Source organism: Artemia franciscana, chromosome 7 (genome assembly GCF_032884065.1).
Source record: "Artemia franciscana chromosome 7, ASM3288406v1, whole genome shotgun sequence".
In the NCBI taxonomy this organism is placed as follows: domain Eukaryota; kingdom Metazoa; phylum Arthropoda; class Branchiopoda; order Anostraca; family Artemiidae; genus Artemia; species Artemia franciscana.
In genome coordinates, this window is record NC_088869.1 from 18,773,533 (window position 1) to 18,794,774 (window position 21,242).

The 21,242-nt window shown below is 34.9% G+C and overlaps 1 protein-coding gene across 1 annotated transcript in view; it reads right to left on the reverse strand.

The window, feature by feature from the left end:
• LOC136028939 (G-protein coupled receptor moody-like) overlaps nucleotides 1-21,026 on the reverse strand; it is a 131,066-nt gene extending 110,040 nt beyond the window's left edge. Inside the window, exon 1 of the mRNA XM_065706921.1 lies at nucleotides 20,891-21,026. The gene's annotated coding sequence lies outside the window, so the exon portion shown is untranslated. The remainder of the gene's footprint in view (nucleotides 1-20,890) is intronic.
• Nucleotides 21,027-21,242: the final 216 nt, after the last annotated feature.

The window sequence follows — 21,242 nt, forward strand, 5'->3', positions numbered from 1 at the left end:
CCTAAAGTTAAAATAAGGTTAAAATATGTAAAAATATGCTAAAGTTAAAATTAAGATAAAATAAATAAGCTCCTTCCGCAAAGAAAGAGGAAAAAAGGAAGGTAGAAGGCAATTAAAACAGTCAAGCAGGAGATCCGTAAAGCTGAGGTTAATTATAAAAATACCAGTTGCAAAGTGTGGTTAAAGTAAAAAAAAGATATTTAAGCTCCTGGTATTAATGAAAGAGGAAAAAAGACAAAGGAAGGGGAAATTCAAACACCACAATAGAAAATCTGTAAAGCTTAGGTTTATTATGAAAATACCAGTTGCATGGTGTGCCTAAAGTTAAAATAAGATTTTTAAGCTCCTTCCGCAAAGAAAGAGGAAAAAAGGAAGGTAGAAGGCAATTAAAACAGTCAAGCAGGAGATCCGTAAAGCTGAGGTTAATTATAAAAATACCAGTTGCAAAGTGTGGTTAAAGTAAAAAAAAGATATTTAAGCTCCTGGTATTAATGAAAGAGGAAAAAAGACAAAGGAAGGGGAAATTCAAACACCACAATAGAAAATCTGTAAAGCTTAGGTTTATTATGAAAATACCAGTTGCATGGTGTGCCTAAAGTTAAAATAAGATTTTTAAGCTCCTTCCGCAAAGAAAGAGGAAAAAAGGAAGGTAGAAGGCAATTAAAACAGTCAAGCAGGAGATCCGTAAAGCTGAGGTTAATTATAAAAATACCAGTTGCAAAGTGTGGTTAAAGTAAAAAAAAGATATTTAAGCTCCTGGTATTAATGAAAGAGGAAAAAAGACAAAGGAAGGGGAAATTCAAACACCACAATAGAAAATCTGTAAAGCTTAGGTTTATTATGAAAATACCAGTTGCATGGTGTGCCTAAAGTTAAAATAAGATTTTTAAGCTCCTTCCGCAAAGAAAGAGGAAAAAAGGAAGGTAGAAGGCAATTAAAACAGTCAAGCAGGAGATCCGTAAAGCTGAGGTTAATTATAAAAATACCAGTTGCAAAGTGTGGTTAAAGTAAAAAAAAGATATTTAAGCTCCTGGTATTAATGAAAGAGGAAAAAAGACAAAGGAAGGGGAAATTCAAACACCACAATAGAAAATCTGTAAAGCTTAGGTTTATTATGAAAATACCAGTTGCATGGTGTGCCTAAAGTTAAAATAAGATTTTTAAGCTCCTTCCGCAAAGGAAAAGGAAAAAATGAAGGTAGAAGGCAATTAAAACAGTCAAGCAGGAGATCCGTAAAGCTGAGGTTAATTATAAAAATACCAGTTGCAAAGTGTGGTTAAAGTAAAAAAAAGATATTTAAGCTCCTGGTATTAATGAAAGAGGAAAAAAGACAAAGGAAGGGGAAATTCAAACACCACAATAGAAAATCTGTAAAGCTTAGGTTTATTATGAAAATACCAGTTGCATGGTGTGCCTAAAGTTAAAATAAGATTTTTAAGCTCCTTCCGCAAAGAAAGAGGAAAAAAGGAAGGTAGAAGGCAATTAAAACAGTCAAGCAGGAGATCCGTAAAGCTGAGGTTAATTATAAAAATACCAGTTGCAAAGTGTGGTTAAAGTAAAAAAAAGATATTTAAGCTCCTGGTATTAATGAAAGAGGAAAAAAGACAAAGGAAGGGGAAATTCAAACACCACAATAGAAAATCTGTAAAGCTTAGGTTTATTATGAAAATACCAGTTGCATGGTGTGCCTAAAGTTAAAATAAGATTTTTAAGCTCCTTCCGCAAAGAAAGAGGAAAAAAGGAAGGTAGAAGGCAATTAAAACAGTCAAGCAGGAGATCCGTAAAGCTGAGGTTAATTATAAAAATACCAGTTGCAAAGTGTGGTTAAAGTAAAAAAAAGATATTTAAGCTCCTGGTATTAATGAAAGAGGAAAAAAGACAAAGGAAGGGGAAATTCAAACACCACAATAGAAAATCTGTAAAGCTTAGGTTTATTATGAAAATACCAGTTGCATGGTGTGCCTAAAGTTAAAATAAGGTTTTTAAGCTCCTTCCGCAAAGGAAAAGGAAAAAATGAAGGTAGAAGCCAATTAAAACAGTCAAGCAGGAGATCCGTAAAGCTGAGGTTAATTATAGAAATACCAGTTGCAGGGTGTGGTTAAAGTAAAAAAAAAAGATATTTAAGCTCCTGGTATAAAAGAAAGAGGAAAAAAGACAAAGGAAGGGGAAATTTAAACACCACAATGGAAAATTTGTAAAGCTTAGGTTTATTATAAATACCAGTTGCATGGTGTGCCTAAAGTTAAAATAAGGTTTTTAAGCTCCTTCCGCAAAGGAAAAGGAAAAAATGAAGGTAGAAGGCAATTAAAACAGTCAAGCAGGAGATCCGTAAAGCTGAGGTTAATTATAGAAATACTAGTTGCAGGGTGTGGTTAAAGTAAAAAAAAAGATATTTAAGCTCCTGGTACAAAAGAAAGAGGAAAAAAGACAAAGGGAGGGGGAATTCAAACACCACAATAGAAAATCTGTAAAGCTTATTTATTATAAATGCCTAAAGTTAAACTAAGATATTTAAGCTCCTCCTACAAAGGAAGAAAAAATACACAACCAAGTATAACACTATGAAATCAAACTCTCAAAAAGAGTATTTTGCAGAAAAAAAGCCAACTATAAACTAAAAAAACATATCCAAACACCTAATATTCGGTACTGAAACTCATAAACCGCATGTAGATCGTTCGCAACAACATAAAAACTAACACAAAATCAAAATGAACTAAGATACATTGCTTTACAATAACTATATATCTCAAATCAAATTGTTTGAACTCGAGAATATAAGAAAGTGAAATAAGATATAGAATACGGTACGAAAAACAAGGCGATCATTTCCTTAGTCAGTATTTGCCTTTATGGAATGCTAGTGTATTTATATTCTGGTACTCAACCCTATGTTTAGTTTCTTGATTTTTTTTCTGGCAGGAGGGACACACAAACTGAAATAGAAATTTGCATCACACAGACGTATCTGACGCTGGGTTGTCAGCTTTTTGGTCAATGAATGTGTCGAATGAATGTGTCTCTGAGCATCCGAAAATGTGTCATTGGTAGGTAATATGTCTCCATCTTGAAATGTCAAAAAATAGATTTTTTTTTCAACTAGTTGCATTATTGACCAAAAGAAGCTTTGCAAACCTCTAAAAGCGGCCAGTTAACGTCCAATATAATGAAAACAAAAAAATCCATATTAAACGTTCATACAAAATGATTTAGCATGATAGTGCGAACCCACATATAAACATCTAATTCCCTTACTCTGGATAAAATACTTTGCTAAGTACATCTCTCGGAAAACCTAGATTCTCAAAAAAAAAAGAAAAAAAAAGAAAAAAACGGGACAAAGCCCTACTTTGAGGAATAGTGACATTTTTTTAACCACAATATACTTACAGTTCCGTTTTAAGTTTTAAATTAAATAAAAAAAACTAATTTTTCAACTGAAAGTAAGGAGCAACATTAAAAAGTAACACGAACAGAAATTACTCCGTATATGAAAGGAGCTGTTCCCTCCTAAACTTGACCCTTTCTCACAACTCTACTTTTTAAAACAATAAAAAAAAAACTTTAGCGTAAAGAGCGGGTCGTTTAGGGGGGAACAGCCCCTTTCATATACGGAATAATTTCTGCTCATTTTAAGTTTTAGTGTCGCTCCTTACTTTCAGTTGAAAAAACTTGTTTTTTTATATTTAATTTCTGAACGTTTTTGAATTAATACAGGTCTCCGAACATGAATAATTCAAACGAAATTTGCATATAAATTTTTTGTCCCTAAATGGCTTTCTCATAGCTCTGATTGGACGATCTAGAGAAAAAAAAAGTTTTTGTAACGGAAAGTAAGGAGCGACATTAAAACTTAAAACGAACAGAAATTACTCTGTATATGAAAGGGGCTTTTCCTCCTCAACGCCTCGCTATTTACGTTAAAGTTTGACCCTTTCTCTTAACTCTACTTTTTAAAACAGTAAGAAACTGTAGCGTAAAGAGCGGGGCGTTGAGGAGGAAAAGCCCCTTTCATATACGGAGTAATTTCTGTTCGTTTTAAGTTTTAATGTCGCTCTTTACTTCCCGTGACAAAAACTTGTTTTTTTTTTTATTTAATTTCTAGACGTTTTTGAATTAATGCATGTTTTGATCTTGGCTCTCCGCACATAAATAATTAAAACGAAATTTGCATATTAATTAATTGCAATTAATCGGAAGATTTTGAGAAAAAAGAAGCAAAGGAGGAGGCCTAGTTGCCCTCCAAGTTTTTGATTACTTAAAAAAGCAACTAGAACTTTTAATTTTTTACAAACGTTTGCATTGGTAAAAAATATACATAACTTACGAATTAACTTACGTAACGAACTTCTATATTCGTATGTTTTTATTGCGTATATGAGAGGGTTCAACCCTCGTCGATACCTAGCTCTTTACACTAAAGCTTAGATTGTTTCCCAATTCCTTAAGAATGACCTCTGGATCACAAAGGCCGTAGAATAAATAGTTGAAATTGCTAAAAATACTTTAGCGTAAAGAGTGAGGTATAACGAGGAGGTAAACCCCTCATAAGCGTAATAATTTTTGTTCGTTTTAAGTTTTAATGCTGCTCCTTACTTTCAGTAGAAAAAACTTTTCATATTTATTTTTTCATTGTTTTTTCAAATAAAGCTAGAAAATCCTGCGCCCCCTTCATTGAAATTCTCTTCCTCCATGAGAAGTCTCTCCATGGAAATATCCTCCCATCTAACCCCCCCCCCTCAACTCTCCCCCCTAAAACAAAAAAATCCCCCTGAAAACGTCTGTCCACTTCCCAGTAACCATTACTATATGTAAACACAGGTCAAAGTTTTCAACTTGCAGCCCCTCCCACGGGGACTGCGGGGGAGTAAGTCGTCCCTAAAGACATAGTTATTAGGTGTTTCGACTATGGTGAATAAAATGGCCGTCTCAGAATTTTGATCTGTTTACTTTGGGGAACCAATGAGTGTGGGAGGGGGCCTAGGTGCCATCCAATTTTTTGGTCACTTGAAAAGTGCACTAGAACTTTTAATTTCCGTTAGAATGAGCCCTCTTGCAAGATTCTAGGATCACTCAGTCGATACGATCACCCCTGGGAAAAAACAAAACAAAAAAAAAACAAAACAAACAAACAAATAAACACGCATCCGTGATCTGTCTTCTGGCAAAAAATATGAAATTCCAAGTTTTTGTAGATAGGAGCTTGAAACTTCTACAATAAAGTTCTTGGATATGCTGAATCTGATGGTGTGATTTTCGTTAAGATTGTATGACTTTTAGGGGGGTGTTTCCTCCTATTTTCTAAAACGAGGCAAATTTTCTCAGGCTCGTAACTTTTGATGGGTATAACTGATCTTGATGAAACTTGTATATTTAAAATCAGCATTAAAGTCCAATTCTTTTGATGTAACTATTGGTATCAAAATTCTATTTTTTGAGCTTCGGTTACTATTGAGCCGGGTCGCTCCTTACTACAGTTCGTTACCACGAACTGTTTGAAAAAGGGGTGGATAGGAGGCCTATTTGACCTCCAATTTTTTTGTTACTTAAAAAGGCAACTGCGAATTTTAATTTTTCTACGAACGTTATTATTGGTAATAAATATACGTAGCTTACGAATTAACTTCCGTAACGAGCTTCCATTTTCGTATATTTTTATTATGTATATGAGAGGATTCACCCCCTGGTCAATACCTCGCTCTTTATGCTAAAGCTTAGATTTTATCCCAATTCTTTAAGAATTACCCCTGGATCACAAAGGTCGTAGAATAAACAGTCGAAATTACAAAAATGCTTTAGCGTAAAGAGCGAGGTATTTAGGAGGAGATGAACCTCCTCATATATGTAATAATTTCTGTTCGTATTAAGTTTTAATGCTGCTCCTTACATCCAGTTGAAAAAACTTTTTCATATTTATTTATTCATTTTTTTTGTAAGAATATTAAAAAATCCAGCACCCCCTCATTGGCATTTCTCTTCCCCTGGGATAAATTCTCCATGGAATGACAATCTCACATAGCCCCCTACCCTCGAACCTCCTCCCATCAACCAGATAAAATCCCCCTGAGAACGTCTGTACACTCCCCAATAACCATTTCCATATGTAAATAATGGTCAAAGTTTTCGACTTGCACCCCCTTCCCCGGGGACTAATGGGGGGGGGGGGGGTTAAGTCGTCGCCAAAGACATAGTTATTAGGTTTTTTGACTGTGCTGAACAAAATGGTTATATCAAAATTTTGATAGTGACTTTGGGGAAAAAAGAGCGCGGGAGGGGGTCTCCAATTTTTTGGACACTTAAAAGGGGCACTAGAGCTTTTAATCTCCGTTAGAATGAGCCCTTTTGTGGCAGGGCACTGGAACACTGTAGGGGCAAGGAGCGTCGAAATTGGCAAAAAAAGAAGTTTTCAAAATTAGAGTTTTACTTCCCCACCCCGCCAAGATGAGCCTGAATTGGTCACTGATTTGATTACAATTAAGGAGCTGCTTGGGCCAATAGTAGCCAAAACTTCAAATAAAAGAATTTTGAAAACAATTAATACATCAAAAATAGCTTCTATGCTGATTCGGAACAGACAAAGTTCGTTAAGGTTAGTTTTACGAATCGAACGCTACAAACCTGAGAAAATTTGTCTGATTTTCCAAAAATGGAGGAAACACCCCAAAAATGTCAAGTGATCGTAATGAAAATAGCACCATTAGATTCAACATATTATGGAACCCTACTATGGGGATTTCAAGCTACTATTTATAAAAATATGGGAATTTGTAACTTTCCCCAGAAGAAAGGTCATGGATCCGTATCTATTTGTTGTTGTTTCTCTCCAAGGGATGACTATATTCCATTTATGGTCCTAAAAATCAGGAGAGGGCTTATTCATGCGGAAGTTAAGATTTCTAGTACCTTTTCAAAGTCACAAAAAATATTCGGCCCTTGAAAAGTGGCGTTTTCTGCTATTTTGTGGCACACAACTATGATTTTGTCCCATAGAGGACCTAGTTGCAATAGATTAACAATTTTGTGATAGCCCTTCAATTTAAAAGTAACTTTTGTGCACCAATTATTATGAAAGAAAGACTGTGGGTCATTATGTAGGCGGAAGTGGGTGTCGAGTGCCTAAAAGAGTGCATTCCAGTGACAAAACTGTCTTAACCTCCATGAATCTTCAGTTAAATATAAGAAGAAATATGGGTGGGTAGGAATTAGTCGCTCACATTCATTCATCTACACTAAGCCCGAATAAGGGTACTGCAGATTTATACCTCCTTTCTTATTGCAGAAAAATGTTTCAGATATTTACATTAAACTTCATTGAACTAAATTGATTTGCTTCTTATCCCATAAAATCTAAAAACGGTGATGTGTAAGTTCTCATGAGCTATTATGAAAGAGGGGCGAAGGGCATTTTGTAGGGGAAGAGAGAGGGGAAAAATTCCTCAAAGAGTGTATTTTAAAAGAGTGCACATCGCAAATGGTAGACATGTATTTTGTATTATAGTTTTCGGTACTAGACCATGTCCAGGGGAAATTAAAAGAACAAAAACAAAAATGCCCCTTAAGATAACTTCAGACAGGAAAGCCTTCTGATACACACTTAGTTGACGTATTCCCGATTGCAAGGGTTGAACTAGTATAGTTGTCGGTAGGGGCATCACGTATGGAGTGTGCAGGGAGGACGCCTTCCACCCACGATGTTTTCAGCTAGTCGGTAAAAAAAACTGGTCTCCCATCATAGGACAGCCCTTCGATAGTTGCTACTAGCCTCATATTTTAAAATTTTTTCTTTAACTTTTATCTTACCCTGCTTTGATAGCTCACCCCTCTCTCCCCAAAAAGAGGAAAAAGAGAATTAAGTAAATAAAAATATAAATAAATACTGTAAGATATTCTAGCCTACACCATATATTTTGCTTATATTTTGGGAATTTCAGTAGAGCCTCTCCAAATTCCTTCTTTTCTTCTTTGTTTCTATTAGATGAACTTTCCTTCTGGCTTCTCAAGTTTGTATATATGGAGAATTTTTCAGAGGGAAATTTCTTCGGGAGGTATTTTTCCAGAAGGAAATTTTCCGAAGGAGAAGTAGATTTTCCACGGGATGAAATTTCCAAGAGGAAATTTCTAGGAAGAGGATAATTAGCACGGGGTAAATTTTGTGGGGGGGGAGGACACAGCTAGCATCAAGCATTGAATCCCCTGAATTTGGAGAATGTTTTCTTTTAACATTTTAGTCTAAGAAGAATAATAATACAGATGTAGTGATTTCTTTCAACCTTGTAGTCTAAGAATAATAATAATACATATTTAGTGATTAGTTCTCCTAAAATGTCCAAGATGCAAAAAATTTGTAATAAAATATGAAAAAAAAATATGTAAAAAATATATGTAAAAATATGTAAAAAAAATATGTAGAAAAATATGTAATGAAAAGTATATTTTCTTAAGGGACGTTCAAAACATTTGCAGCATTGTGGCAGAAAAACTACAATAATGATAGCAAGATTTTTGAAAATTATATTAACTGTAAAACAAAAATTCTTTTAATTTTCTTCGGTTGTATAAAATCTCTATAGACTTTACATAGGACAATCATGTATATATAAAATCAAATATATGTTTTTCTGTCTGTTCTTTAGGCATTGCAATATTGTTTATACTGCCACCAAGAAACGTTGAAATGTTGTTGAGGACGCTGTTGCCAAGGTTTTAAGGCCATCTTAGTATTTTTTGCGGCGGTGAAATTAGAGAACCTACAATACACATAATTGGCAGTTATTTCCGAAAAAAAATCATTAGTTTTTTTGGTGGGATTCATTTTTTGGGTTGGGGGGAGGGTTAGTTATTGAGAAAATAACTTAGAAAGTGCATCAAAATTGTTTATATGCATTTTATTACGTTTTTACAAGCTGAACAAGATTTTTCTGTGGTGGGGGCTAAACATGGTACCCCCCTGGATACGGCCTTAACTACAATTTAATCAAATAGCATCGTAACCTGCAACATATATAACAGATATTGAGCTTTGTATGGAGTACAGATAAATATAGTGTATTTTCTCTTATGCTAATCCTTCCCATTGATCCATCACTCCACAAAAAACAATTAACTCTAATGTCCGGTGCTAAAGCCTGCCTATCCTGCGATTAGCTTCCCCAAGCTATCTAACCGATTTTCTTTTCTTTTCCTCAATCCCTCTCGTGAAAGTAATGCATAAAACTGGCAACAGGTGGGCTTTTCTAGCAGTTTTCTAATATCCATTTTTATTTTCAAAAGGAAATGAAAGCATTTTTCGGCTTTTAAATACTTGGCTCATATGCTTAAGGAAACTTGGGAAGACGAATATATCCAGCCTTGTTTTTTTTCTAAAACTAATTAAAAAAAATAAAAATAAAAAAGAATTATTTTTCAAAGAAAATCGAATACTGATATAAATATCTAAAACAAGTAGAAATTGAATTAAATTATTGAATCGAACTTAAAAGTAATTAGTCGATTTTAATAATAAAAAAATAATACTAACAACGGGAAGGGGGGCTAAAAACTTATAGAGACTAGAGAGCAATGCTGTATCTAGGGTGGCTTACGAGGTTTGAAATCTCCCCCCCCCCCTTCTTGAAACTTCTGTCTGACTCCTGAAAAAAACAATAAAAATGAATATATAAAATTTTTCAATGCGTCTTTTAAAGTTTTTATCGTGAAACCTCAACCCCCGATCAAAAATCCCAGAAACATCCTTGCTAAAGAGTCATTTATACTTTTGTGCTATGTCGAATTAGTATATTTTTTAAACAGTTTGTTTATCAGTTGTTACAAAAAAGAAAATTGAATACTAATCAAATTTACCGACAAGATGAAATCATTGTTCAGAATTAATTTTAAAAAAGTTTCTCCACAAAACAAATTTTTATTAAAAAAGTAATGAGCTCCATTAAGACAAAAATGAGCAAAAATAAAGTCAAATAAGCTTCCAAGCGTAAAACTACAACAAATCACTATCACTAAATAAATAATACCCAAAATGAACAGAAATTACAATAAAAAGCCAAGTCAAACTCAAATGGGAAAAAGTTAAAAAGAGTAGGGCTGATAAAATCCATGCCTTCTCAAAGGCAAACCAAGATTTACGCTTTACTAAAAAAAAAACAACAACAAAAAGACAAAAACAAATGACCCTGAAATCCCAGGGTTTTTTTTTGTGGGGGGGGGGAGATATCGACCCTTCCATTACCTCTGAATCTTAAAAAGGGCACTAGAACTTCTGATTACAAATCCAATGAGCCCCCTCCGAAGTTTATACGATCACCCTTTTTATATAAACCTTACATGCCCCCAGGGCATAAACTTTAATCCTTGCCCTGAGGGCTGTGGGGTGTGTCATCCTCAAAGAAAGAGTTTCTGGACCTTTCACTTACGTTGAACCAAATTGCTATCTTAAAATTTGATTGGCTGTTTTGGGAAATGGTGGGCGTGGATGGGGGTTATTTATCCTCCCATCACTTTAGACTATTTAAAAGTGAACCAGCCCATTCATTTTCCAGTCGAATGAGCTCTTTTTGAGGTTTCTGCGACAATAAATGGTCATCTCAAAATTTCTATTAGATGCATTTTGAGAAAATACAAGGTTTGGGAAAGGGTTTTCCACCCTCTGATGACTCTGAATCTTAAAAAAAGGCACTAGAACTTTTGATTACCAATCCAATAGCCTCATCGAAGTTTTTAAGATCATCCTTTCTATATATACCTATATGTCAACAGGGCATACCATACAACCCTCGCCCTGAGGGCTCTGGGGGTTGTGCTCCTCAAATACTTAATTTCCGGACCTTTCAATGACGTTGAACAAAATCGGTATCTCAAGATTTTGATTGGATTTGTTTGTGTAAATGGTGGGCGTTAAAGGGTGCTTAGTTGCCCTCCAATCGCTTTCGACTATTAAAAAAGGGGACTAGCCCTTTTTTATATTTCCAATCGAATGAGCCCTTTTCGAAGTTTTTACGACAACTTTTTTACGACAACGAAGTGCCCTGGTCTAAAATAAAAAAATAACAATAATTAAATAAATAAATAATACATTGTACCTACATCACTCTTTACTTAGGCAGCGCTATTGCGCTGCCTATGATAAATACATTAGATACTTTCAATTTGGTATTTTACTATTTTAAAAGGACGCTTTTAGACAATATTTTTCCATTGCATTTCAATAAAATAATGGGGAATTGATACCAAAATAAAATTTCTAAAACGTAAAATCGTAACTTTTGAAGCAGTACATTCGGTTTCCCGCAGCAATTGCCAAATCAATCAATCATTTGTTAATATATTTTCTATACAATTGAAAAGAATGTTTAAAAGGAAGAAACTGTTTATGAAACTTCATCGTGTAATTTAATTACGGAAATAAGTTGACTGTTTCAAAAAGTAACTAAATAAATTTTTGGAAAAGAATCTTTTTAAAGAAAATTAAATAGCCATATCAAATTTAAGGTCAGTAGAAATATTTTACTAAAACAATCCAAACACAAAAAGACCAGCAATTATTATTGATCAATAAAAAAAAACCTAAAATGAACAGAAATCATAGGCAGCGCAATAGCGCTGCCAAAGTAAAGAGTTGCGTGGGCACAATGTTTTTTTTTTTTTTTTTTTTTTTTTTTGACGAGGGCACTTCGTATCAAAGGAGTTGCCGTAGAAACTTTGAAACGGGATCATTCGATTGGAAATTGAAACTCGTAGTGCTCTTTTCAATAGTCAAAAGTGATTGGAGGGCAACTAACCCCCCTCCCACACCAATTATTTCCAAGACACATTCAATAAAAGTTTTAAGATAGCCATTTCGTTCAACGTAGTTTAAAAATCTAGAAATTATGGCTTTGAGGATGACAACCCCCCCCCCCTCCGACAGCCCTTAGGGCAAGGGTTGTAAGTTATGCTCTGGGGGAATTTAAGGCTTATATAAAAAGGGTGATCGTATAAACTTCGGAGGGGGCGAATTACGAGTTTTAGTGTCATTTCTGAGATTCAGAGTGACCGAAGGGTGGATACCCCCCCCCCCCCCACACACACACACATGCCTTCCATTGTCCCAAAATGCATCTGATAGAAATTCTGAGATGGCCATTTGTTGTCATAGAAACTTCAAAAGTGCTCATTAGATTGAAAATTGAAAGGGCTAGTCCTCTATTTAATAGTCAAAAGTGACTGAAGGGCAACTAAGCCCCCTCCCAGGCCCATATTTTCCCCAAACACATCCAATCAAAACTTTGAGATAACCATTTTGTTCAACGTAATTGAAAGGTCCGGAAATTATGTTTTTGAGTATGACAACCCCTCCCCTTCACAGCCCTCAGGGCAAGGGTTATAAGTTATGCCCTGGGAGGATATGAGGTATAAAAAGAAAGGGTGATCGCAAAACCTTCGAAATGGGCTCATTTAATGAAAAATCAGATGTTTCAGTGTTTTTTTTTAAGATTCAGAGTGATCAGAGGGTGGATACCCCCCCCCACACCTTGCATTTTCCCGTAATGCATCTGATAGAAATTTTGAGATAGCCTTTTGTTGTCTAGAAACTTTGAAAAGAGCTCATTCGATTGGAAATTGAAAGGGTTAGTGCCCTTTTTGATAGTTGAAAGTGATTGGAAATTCTGTCTTTGAGGATGACAACCCCCCCCCCTGACAGCCCTCAGGGCAAGGATTGTAAGTTATGCGCTGGTGGCATATAAGGTATATATAGAAAAGACGATCGTATAAACTTTGGAGGGGCATCATTGGATTGGTAATAAGAAGTTCTAGTGACCTTTTTAAGATTCAAAGTGATCAGAGGGTATATACCCCCCCCCACACACACACACCTCGTATTTTCCCGTAATGCATCTAATAAAATTTTGAGATGGCCATTTCTCGTCTAGAAACTCTGAAAAGAGCTCATTCGATTGGAAACTGAAAGAGCTATTGCCCTTTTTAATAGTCAATAGTGATTAAAAATTATGTCTTTGAGGATGAACCCCCCTCCCCCCGAGCTCTCAAGGTAAGGGTTGTAATTTATGCACTAGGGGCTTTTAATGCATATATAGAAAGGGTATATATAGGCATCTTTGGATTGGTAATGACAAGTTTTAGTACTCTTTTTGAGATTCAAAGTGACCAGAGGGTGGGTACCCCCCCACACACACAAAACCTCGTATTTTCTCGAAATTCATCTAATAGAAATTTTAAGATGGCCATTTGTTGTCAAAGAAACTTTGAAAACAGTTCATTTGATTGGAAACTGAAAGAGTCAGTGCCATTTTTAATAGTTGAAATTGATTGGAGGGTAACTAACACTCCTCCTATGCCCACCATTTCCCCAAACACATCCAATAAAAATTTTGAGATAGCCATTTAGTTCAACGTGATTGAAAAGACTGGAAATGGTGTATTTCAGAATGACAAACCCCCACAGCCCTCAGGGCAAGGGTTGTAAGTTATGTCCTGGAGGTATATAAGGTATATAAAGAATGGGTGATCTTATAACTTTTGGAGGGGCATATTTTTTTTAATCAGAAGTTCTAGTTCTCTTTTTGAGATCCAGAGAAATTGAAGAGCTGGTACCCCCCCACCTCGTGTTTTTTCCGAAATGCATGTGATTTAAATTTTGAGATGACCATTTATTGTCGTAGAAACTTCGATTTGAAATTGAAAGGGTCAGTGCCCTTTGTAATAGTCGAAAGTCAATGAAGGGCAGCTAACCCCCCTCCTATGTCCGCCATTTCCCCTAAAACATCCAACAAAAATTTCGAGATAGCCATTATCTTCAGCGTGATTGCAAGGTTCAGCGTGATTGCGTGATTGCATTGAGATGAAAATGTCAAAAACAATATGAACATACATGCTATCAAAAAGACATATCTACAATGTCATAGCAATAGATAACTATATTAAGCTGAGACTTCCAGGAGTTGATGAGAGGGGTGTTTTACTGACCCAAGACAATATGCTAATACTACTGCCGCTAGTAGTACTACTGCTATTCAAGTCTATTGCTAGTAACATTAATACTACTACTGTGACTACTATTGCAACTATGCCTAAGGGTATGAAGGTGAAATTTTCAAGAAATTTCGAGGGGAAGGGGAATTGAATTACAGCACACCCTCTGTATGCAGGCTGTCAAAAGGGTGTAACAGCTATATCTTCGGAACTGTTTGGTGTGTGAAAACTGAAACTAACAGGGCTTGATGTGAGGAATGTTGAACCAACCAAAAAACAAAATATTTGCATTCTAATGCTGCTGCTTCTAATCATACTACTAACGCTGTCACTATTATTATTACTTTTATTGCTACTACTGCCGCTAAAGCTTAGGTGACTACATTTAATTCTACTGCTACTGCTACTACTATTACTATGAAAACTAGGGATATTAAGGCGAAAAGTTTGTGATACATAGAAACTGTATGGAATTAATTCGAAAAACACACTATGCCCACACAGGCTGTCGAGTGGACGCATCAGAAATGCTTTAGCAACGGTTGATGGTATTAAGCTGAAACTTTCAGCGTGTGTTGAAGAGAATGTTGAAGAATCCAAAGGTGCTATGTACATACTGCTACTAATGCTGCTGCAGCTATCACTTCTGTGCAAGCTATGGATATTAAGGTGAAGCTTTTAAGGAATATTTAGGCGGATGTTGAACTAAATCAAAACAAACAATGTGCATGTGGACTTTCGAAAAGTTTACAAAGAAATACCCGAAAAACAACTTGTATTATTAAGTTAGACCTTCAAGGATAAGTAGTAGGGGGTTTTGAACTAGCCAGAAGGCAGTATACTTTTAATATTACCACTGCAGTTATTGCAAGTAGTAACAATAAGTGTATTAATGTAAAACTTTTAGGGAACGTTTAGGAGGATTTTCAATTAAACGAAAAACTGTATGCATGCAGGTTTTCGACAGGGCATATAAGTAATATCATGCGCAGTACCACTATATAATAGCTAGAAATGTCATTGAAACTTTTAAAGGAGCTAATTCGATTAGAAGTTCTGGTGCCCTTTTTCAGAGGAGAAAAAGATTGGAGGGCAAGAAACCCTTTTCTCAATCCCGCTCATTTTCCAAACACATACATTCAAAATTTTGAGACAGCTGTTTTGTTCAGCATAGTAGAATGGTCTAGCAACTGTGTCTTTAGGGATTTTGGGCGTGTCACCCCCTCCCCACAAAAAATTTATGCAATTGGTCCATTATGCTTTAAAACTAAATCAAAAGGCATTGCGGTTATTGTTACCAATAAGACACCTCAGCAATTTATCGAGAACGACTGCGGGTATTAAGTTTAAACTTTTGGGGCTACTAGAATTACTAATTCTGCTCTCACAATTCAAATAAATGAAAGGAGTTTAACTGTATCCAGGCTGTCAAAGAGCATAGATATAATCTTTTTGGAATGATATTAAGTTTTATTTTTCAGGTCAATTTCAGGAGAATTATGTTCTGGTGTTGAGGAGGCATGGGGGTTAACAGCCCTACTCGTGCTAATTTCAGCTTGTTTTGAGTTTGAATCGGCTATTTATTGCAATTTCTGTTTGTTTTGGGTTTTATTTATTTATTGATTATGATTCTTGGTATTTTTGCGCTTGGAAGATTATTCGACTTTATTTCTGCCCATTTTTGGCTTAATGGGGTTCTTTACTTTTGTTTGAAATACTTGTTTGGTGGATTTTTTTTTAAATTAATCTTACTCAGGATCACTGAGAAAAAGGTAAGTCTTATAACAGTGAGAGATGCTTCACCGTAAGCCATGTCACCGTAAGCGATGATACAGTAAGTGATACTTCTAAGGTGAAGTGATGCTTCACCTATAAATATTTGTTTAAAGTTCTGGAAACTCAAAAATATAGAAGTATTAAAGCTTTTAGATGGTGCAGCATTTTTCTTTTTATCGATAATATTAGTTTGAAAATGATCACATTCAGCGAAGTAATATTGCAATATCGAAACAGCTAAGATGCACCTTATTCCGAACTATAACTAGTTTCAGGTAATAAAATAAGATTTAAAAAACCAATAAACAAACCTTAGGTACAAAACTAAGCTTTTAGAATGATTTTACTCTACAATAATTTGCTTGAATAATTCCAGTTTATTTCAATGTATGCATATATGCTAAGTAAATACAAAGTAGCAAATGATACTAAGCCGTTGATGAGCCGGTAGTGATTCAACAGAAAGTTTTGTAGCGATTTCCAAAGAATCATAGCACAAAATTTTAACTGGTTGTCTGAAACACTGTCACTATGGATAGTTATCACTGTTTTGCCAGTTGACATCTTCAAGACCGATATCTCTTCATATTAATGATCTATTTCTATTTTTAAATTTATTCCGGAACAACCGCCTGAGGACGCCCCCGTTGCTTACACGGGCGCTCTACTATTTCATTGTCAGAAATGTTCCGTAAGCAACGGTTTGGGTTTTGAACTGCTTTTTGAAAACAAGCCAGGTTTAAAGTGATAGAACATTCTAATGTTCACATTGTTAGTTCATTTATTTGATTACCTAAATATGGCTACTCTAGATCCATTTTAAGCTTCTGCTTAGTATTTTAGTTATGAAATATGTAATTTAATTAAAATAGGTGAGTAGTTTATCATACACGCCACGTTATCAGTTGGTCAGCTGTCTTCAATTAATTGGAAGCAAATTCTTTTTATCTTTGGCTCATTGTTTATCCGTAACAATTTTACTTTAGCTTTAACGACGCAAAAAACTACAGTTTTCCAATAGTGTTACAATTATTGGCAATGGTCCAATTATCGCCCAGTGAATTGAGTACATTCCAAAATATAAGCCAACCGTTCATGACACTGAACTTAAGTAAAAAGTGGTCCTTGTTGTCTAAATGGAATTCGGATGTTAATAAAGGTAAAAAAGAAAACATGCATTTAACGCTAATTTGAATTGTCTCAAACTGATTAATTCCAGAATCACCCCAAAAAAGCCATTAGTGTACATATATTTGTGTAGTTTTATGAAAACGGGAAGGACCCCTATTAAAAAAGGGTACCGTCCTTATGAAAGATTATCAGGTAAAGTTCTATTGGATTGACTTCTTACTATCTCAGAAAGGGGTTAGGTTAGGAAAATAAAACTTTCAGGGATGTGTCTACAGGCTAAAGTATGTCCCGGGAAGGTATTTTGAAGTATCTTTCTCCACTCCTTCACCCTTTAGAGGGCCCTTACCTTTAATGACCTTCAATAATATGTGTGTTATAAAAGTGAAACCTTGCAAAATAGATCTTCTGCTTTAATAAAGTACAACAAAATTATTTTCAGCTTCACAACTTTGCTCAATCACAATTTATAAGGTATTAAAGATATGCAAATACATTTCCTAAATTTTGAAAAAAAAACATTGATATGGCTCAGAATTCTACTCAAAAATAACAGGAATTGCATTTTCAGAACTAAAGGCAGAGAAAGAGCCACTGGTAAATGAAAATTAAGGTAAAATGTAGGCAGATTTCAGGGCTCTCTAGAGGGAGAAGGAGAGGAGTTGGGTACTTTAAAATACCTTCCCGGAATATACTTTAGCCTGTAGACCCATCCCTGAAAGTTTCATTTTCCTAACCTAACCTCTTTCTGAGATAGCGAGAAGTCACCCAACTAGAATTTTACCGATTATCAAATCTCAAAATTTGATAGCAGTTGAACAGACATTTACCTCTCTACAATTTTTGGAGCTGGAATATTTCAAGTCCCTGTTAGCAAAAATACGAAATTTTATATTTTCTGAGGTAAGGAGAGTCATTGATGCATGCTTGTTTATATTTATTGATTTATTTTCACCAGGGAAGACAGTACGTAATAACGAACAGAGCTCATTAGAACGTAGGTATGATCTTCTAGTACCCTTTTTTATTAACAAAAAACATCGCATCGGAGCCGAATGTCAATTTCTGCCATTTTTCACAAAAACAACAATGCTGGCACGTTCGAAAACATTCTAAGATTGCAAACCAATTTTGAACCTTCAAATGCTAATTATATAATGTTCTAGTTTCAAAAGCCAAACTGCCAAGCGGTGACACATTTGTCCCAAAACGTAAGTATAAGTAGTCTATTCAAAATAAACAGTTATATGTATTGCTATTAGGAGGAGTTTGGGGTAGTAGACGTCATGGAAAAGAATAGTGCGGAGAGTTAGGTATCCAAAAGGTAGGTAGCCCTCGTCATGTCTTGGAGGAGGGAATATTACATGACACAGTAATACAGTTTATATTAAGAAAGTAGTTGTTTTTTTCACATGAAAGTAAACAGAAATGTGAAAAGTTAAAACAAAATGCAAAGAGTAAATAACATGGGGGTTGTAGTTCCCCCCAATATATATCTTTACGTTCATTTCAATTAATCTTCTTTTTTATTTAAAATTTGCACAACCCAGCAGCCACCGCTAAGAGATCTTTCCACAAATTCCAATAAGTGGATTATTCTGATGATGATATTTAAGATGATGCAGAGGAAGAAGGAGTTTTTTTTACCATAAAAAATGTAAAACAGCTAGTAACTACTCTATGAAATATGTTTACATTTATCAAAACGTTAGCAAATAAAATAGCTTTTCAAAAAGAAAAATCTATCAGTTTAAACTATTAAGTTTCACAAGAATATGGGCGACTTCAGTGCTAAGAAAAAAATTAATCTGAGATACAACCAATCAAAAGCTAAAACGGATAAAATCAAACGCGGTAAAAAAAGATCCAGTCAATACATATATAAATAATTATTGCTCTTTGATCCATCACAGAGTAAATATACAGCGTAAATAACTTTATTTTGCGCCTAAGGTTCCTATCGCTTTCTAATAAAACGCAGGCCGAAATATATCTATATGTGGAATAGTGTTCACTGTATAGTTTCCAACCCTTAACTGCATGAAACAAAGAACACCTCAGAGAGCCTAAACAGAAATAATAGGATCTGTGATATGGTCTTGCATAAATTCATTAATATTCATTCATTCAATTCATTTCATCATTCAAGGGGCATAAAACTTGGTTACAAACACAAATGGGGTGCTTGCCACAACGGTTTATCGGGAAATTCAACAATAAAAAGGATCAGTCGTTATACCAAAAATGTTCTTAGGAGCAGAGGCGCCATTTGGGGGGGGATCAGGGGTGGGCTTATGCCCACCCCAGATTTGTCAGGGGGCCCAAGCTTCCACCACAAAGGGCCCTTTGCCGGCCATAATAATCCATTATATCCAATATAATCCATTCTGTCCAATTGATTTGGAATTACTGCACGCCTATTACCCAAAGAGCGCAATTACCTGACAACCCTTCGGGTAATTACGCTATTTGCTATTAATCATTGTAAACTTTGAAATTAGGTTAGATACATAATAAAAGTCTCAAGTTCTGTCAAATGCCCATTCCCTAGATGATTAGGAGGGCCAGCCTGTAGTCGGATTGAATTTTCCACTTTCAGTTTAATCACTTAACCTCGTTGATTATCATCTTTGACGTTATAATTAATATTAGAGGTCAGTGTGGCTGAGTTCTACATTCGGTTACAGTACATTTCCATGCAACACACGGGTGCTGAAAATGCGTTTTTACTTAGAATATTCGATCGATGTGCTGCCAAAACTCGCATTTTTTCTTACACGAAAGTTGGGGGGGGGGCCAAAATGGAGTTCATGCACACCCCAAGATTTGGCCCAAATGACGCCTCTGCTTAGGAAGCTCTGCTTTGTCATGAATGGCTAGAAACCAATGTAATTTCCTCCTTATTATACAATTAATATTGAAAAGACAAACTTTCCAACTGAAAATAAGGAGTAGCATTAAAATTTAAAATAAACAGAAATTATTTCGTATATGAAATGACTGCCCCCATTTGTACCCCTAGTTAGCCATGCTAAGGTTTTTTAGTGCTTTAAAAAATCTTCTTATTCCAATTCAACGGACCTTTTGTTTCAGCAATGATAATTGCTTCTGTTTGTTTAGCCAAAAATGCTGATAAAAAAGTTAAGTAGCTTAAATACTCGGCATCTTTGGTTAGTTTTAGTCTAAAGTTGACCGCCATATCTTAATTCATTTATCAATTCCTTAGGTATGCCTTTCACGTGTTTTGAAAGTTTGGTTTTTTCATCTTTTTTTTTTTCATTTATTCTCGATTTTTACTCCCCGTGCGAGCTCTTATATTAAAAAGGCTTAATGTCTTTTTATTCAAAAAACTGCCGTTTGAAGAAAAACACTCCAATTTTATTCAAAAATTCGCAAGGGTTAAAAAATATTATGAACATCTTTAATAAAGTACACAAGGGTTAAAAAATAAATTAGTAAGTAAAAATAAATAAACAATAATAAATAAATAATAAATAAATGAATAAATAATAAAAATAAATAAGTAAAAATAAATAAATAATAAGTAAATTCCCAAGGGTTAAAAAATATTATGAACATCTTTAATAAAGTACTAATTCCGCTGCACTGTTCTTTGCACATCTGATTCATTTTCTTTCCGTGTCCAAATAATTTTTAAGCTACTCATATTCTGTTGATATCTTTACTTCAATCTTTAAAGTACAATCTGAGTTGGAAGCAGATACGAAGGGCCTCGCGGCTTGGACCCCTCCCAAAATCCAAAATTTCTGGTTGCTTCTAATTGAAATCATCAAATTATTTTTGTTGTTGACCCTCCTCCTCCCCCCGACACACACACAAAAATCCTGGTATATGCCTGGGTATAAGAACCCTTGTATTATATTCTTTGCATTCCTTTTTATTAACAAATCTAAAATTGTCTTTTTGTTACTTTTTGCTAACTTACAAATACACAAAATAAACATAAGCTTGTTTTGTTCATTATTTTATTTACTTTTTGCAGACAATCATGAAATCTTACCTTGGAATGACGTAGCAAAGCTATAATCGTTATCAAGTTTCCTGGCACGCCAATGGTTATGAATACGATGCAGAAAATCACAGCGGTATCTATTAGTAGGCTAGGATAGCCATCAAATAAATCTACTTGGCCATTAATTGCCATTTGATAAAACGTCAAATTTGTCACCTCGGTTGACACATTTTCTAGCTGAAACATTTCCCGTTTTTTTTACGGTCTCCGACGTGATTATAAAGTTTTCGCCTTTCAACTGAGCGACAAGTATTTTATTATTTGAATTTCTTCACACAAGTTCATTAACATTCTGCCACCTGTTGAGTTTTTCACAATTATTTTTACAATTGTTTATCTC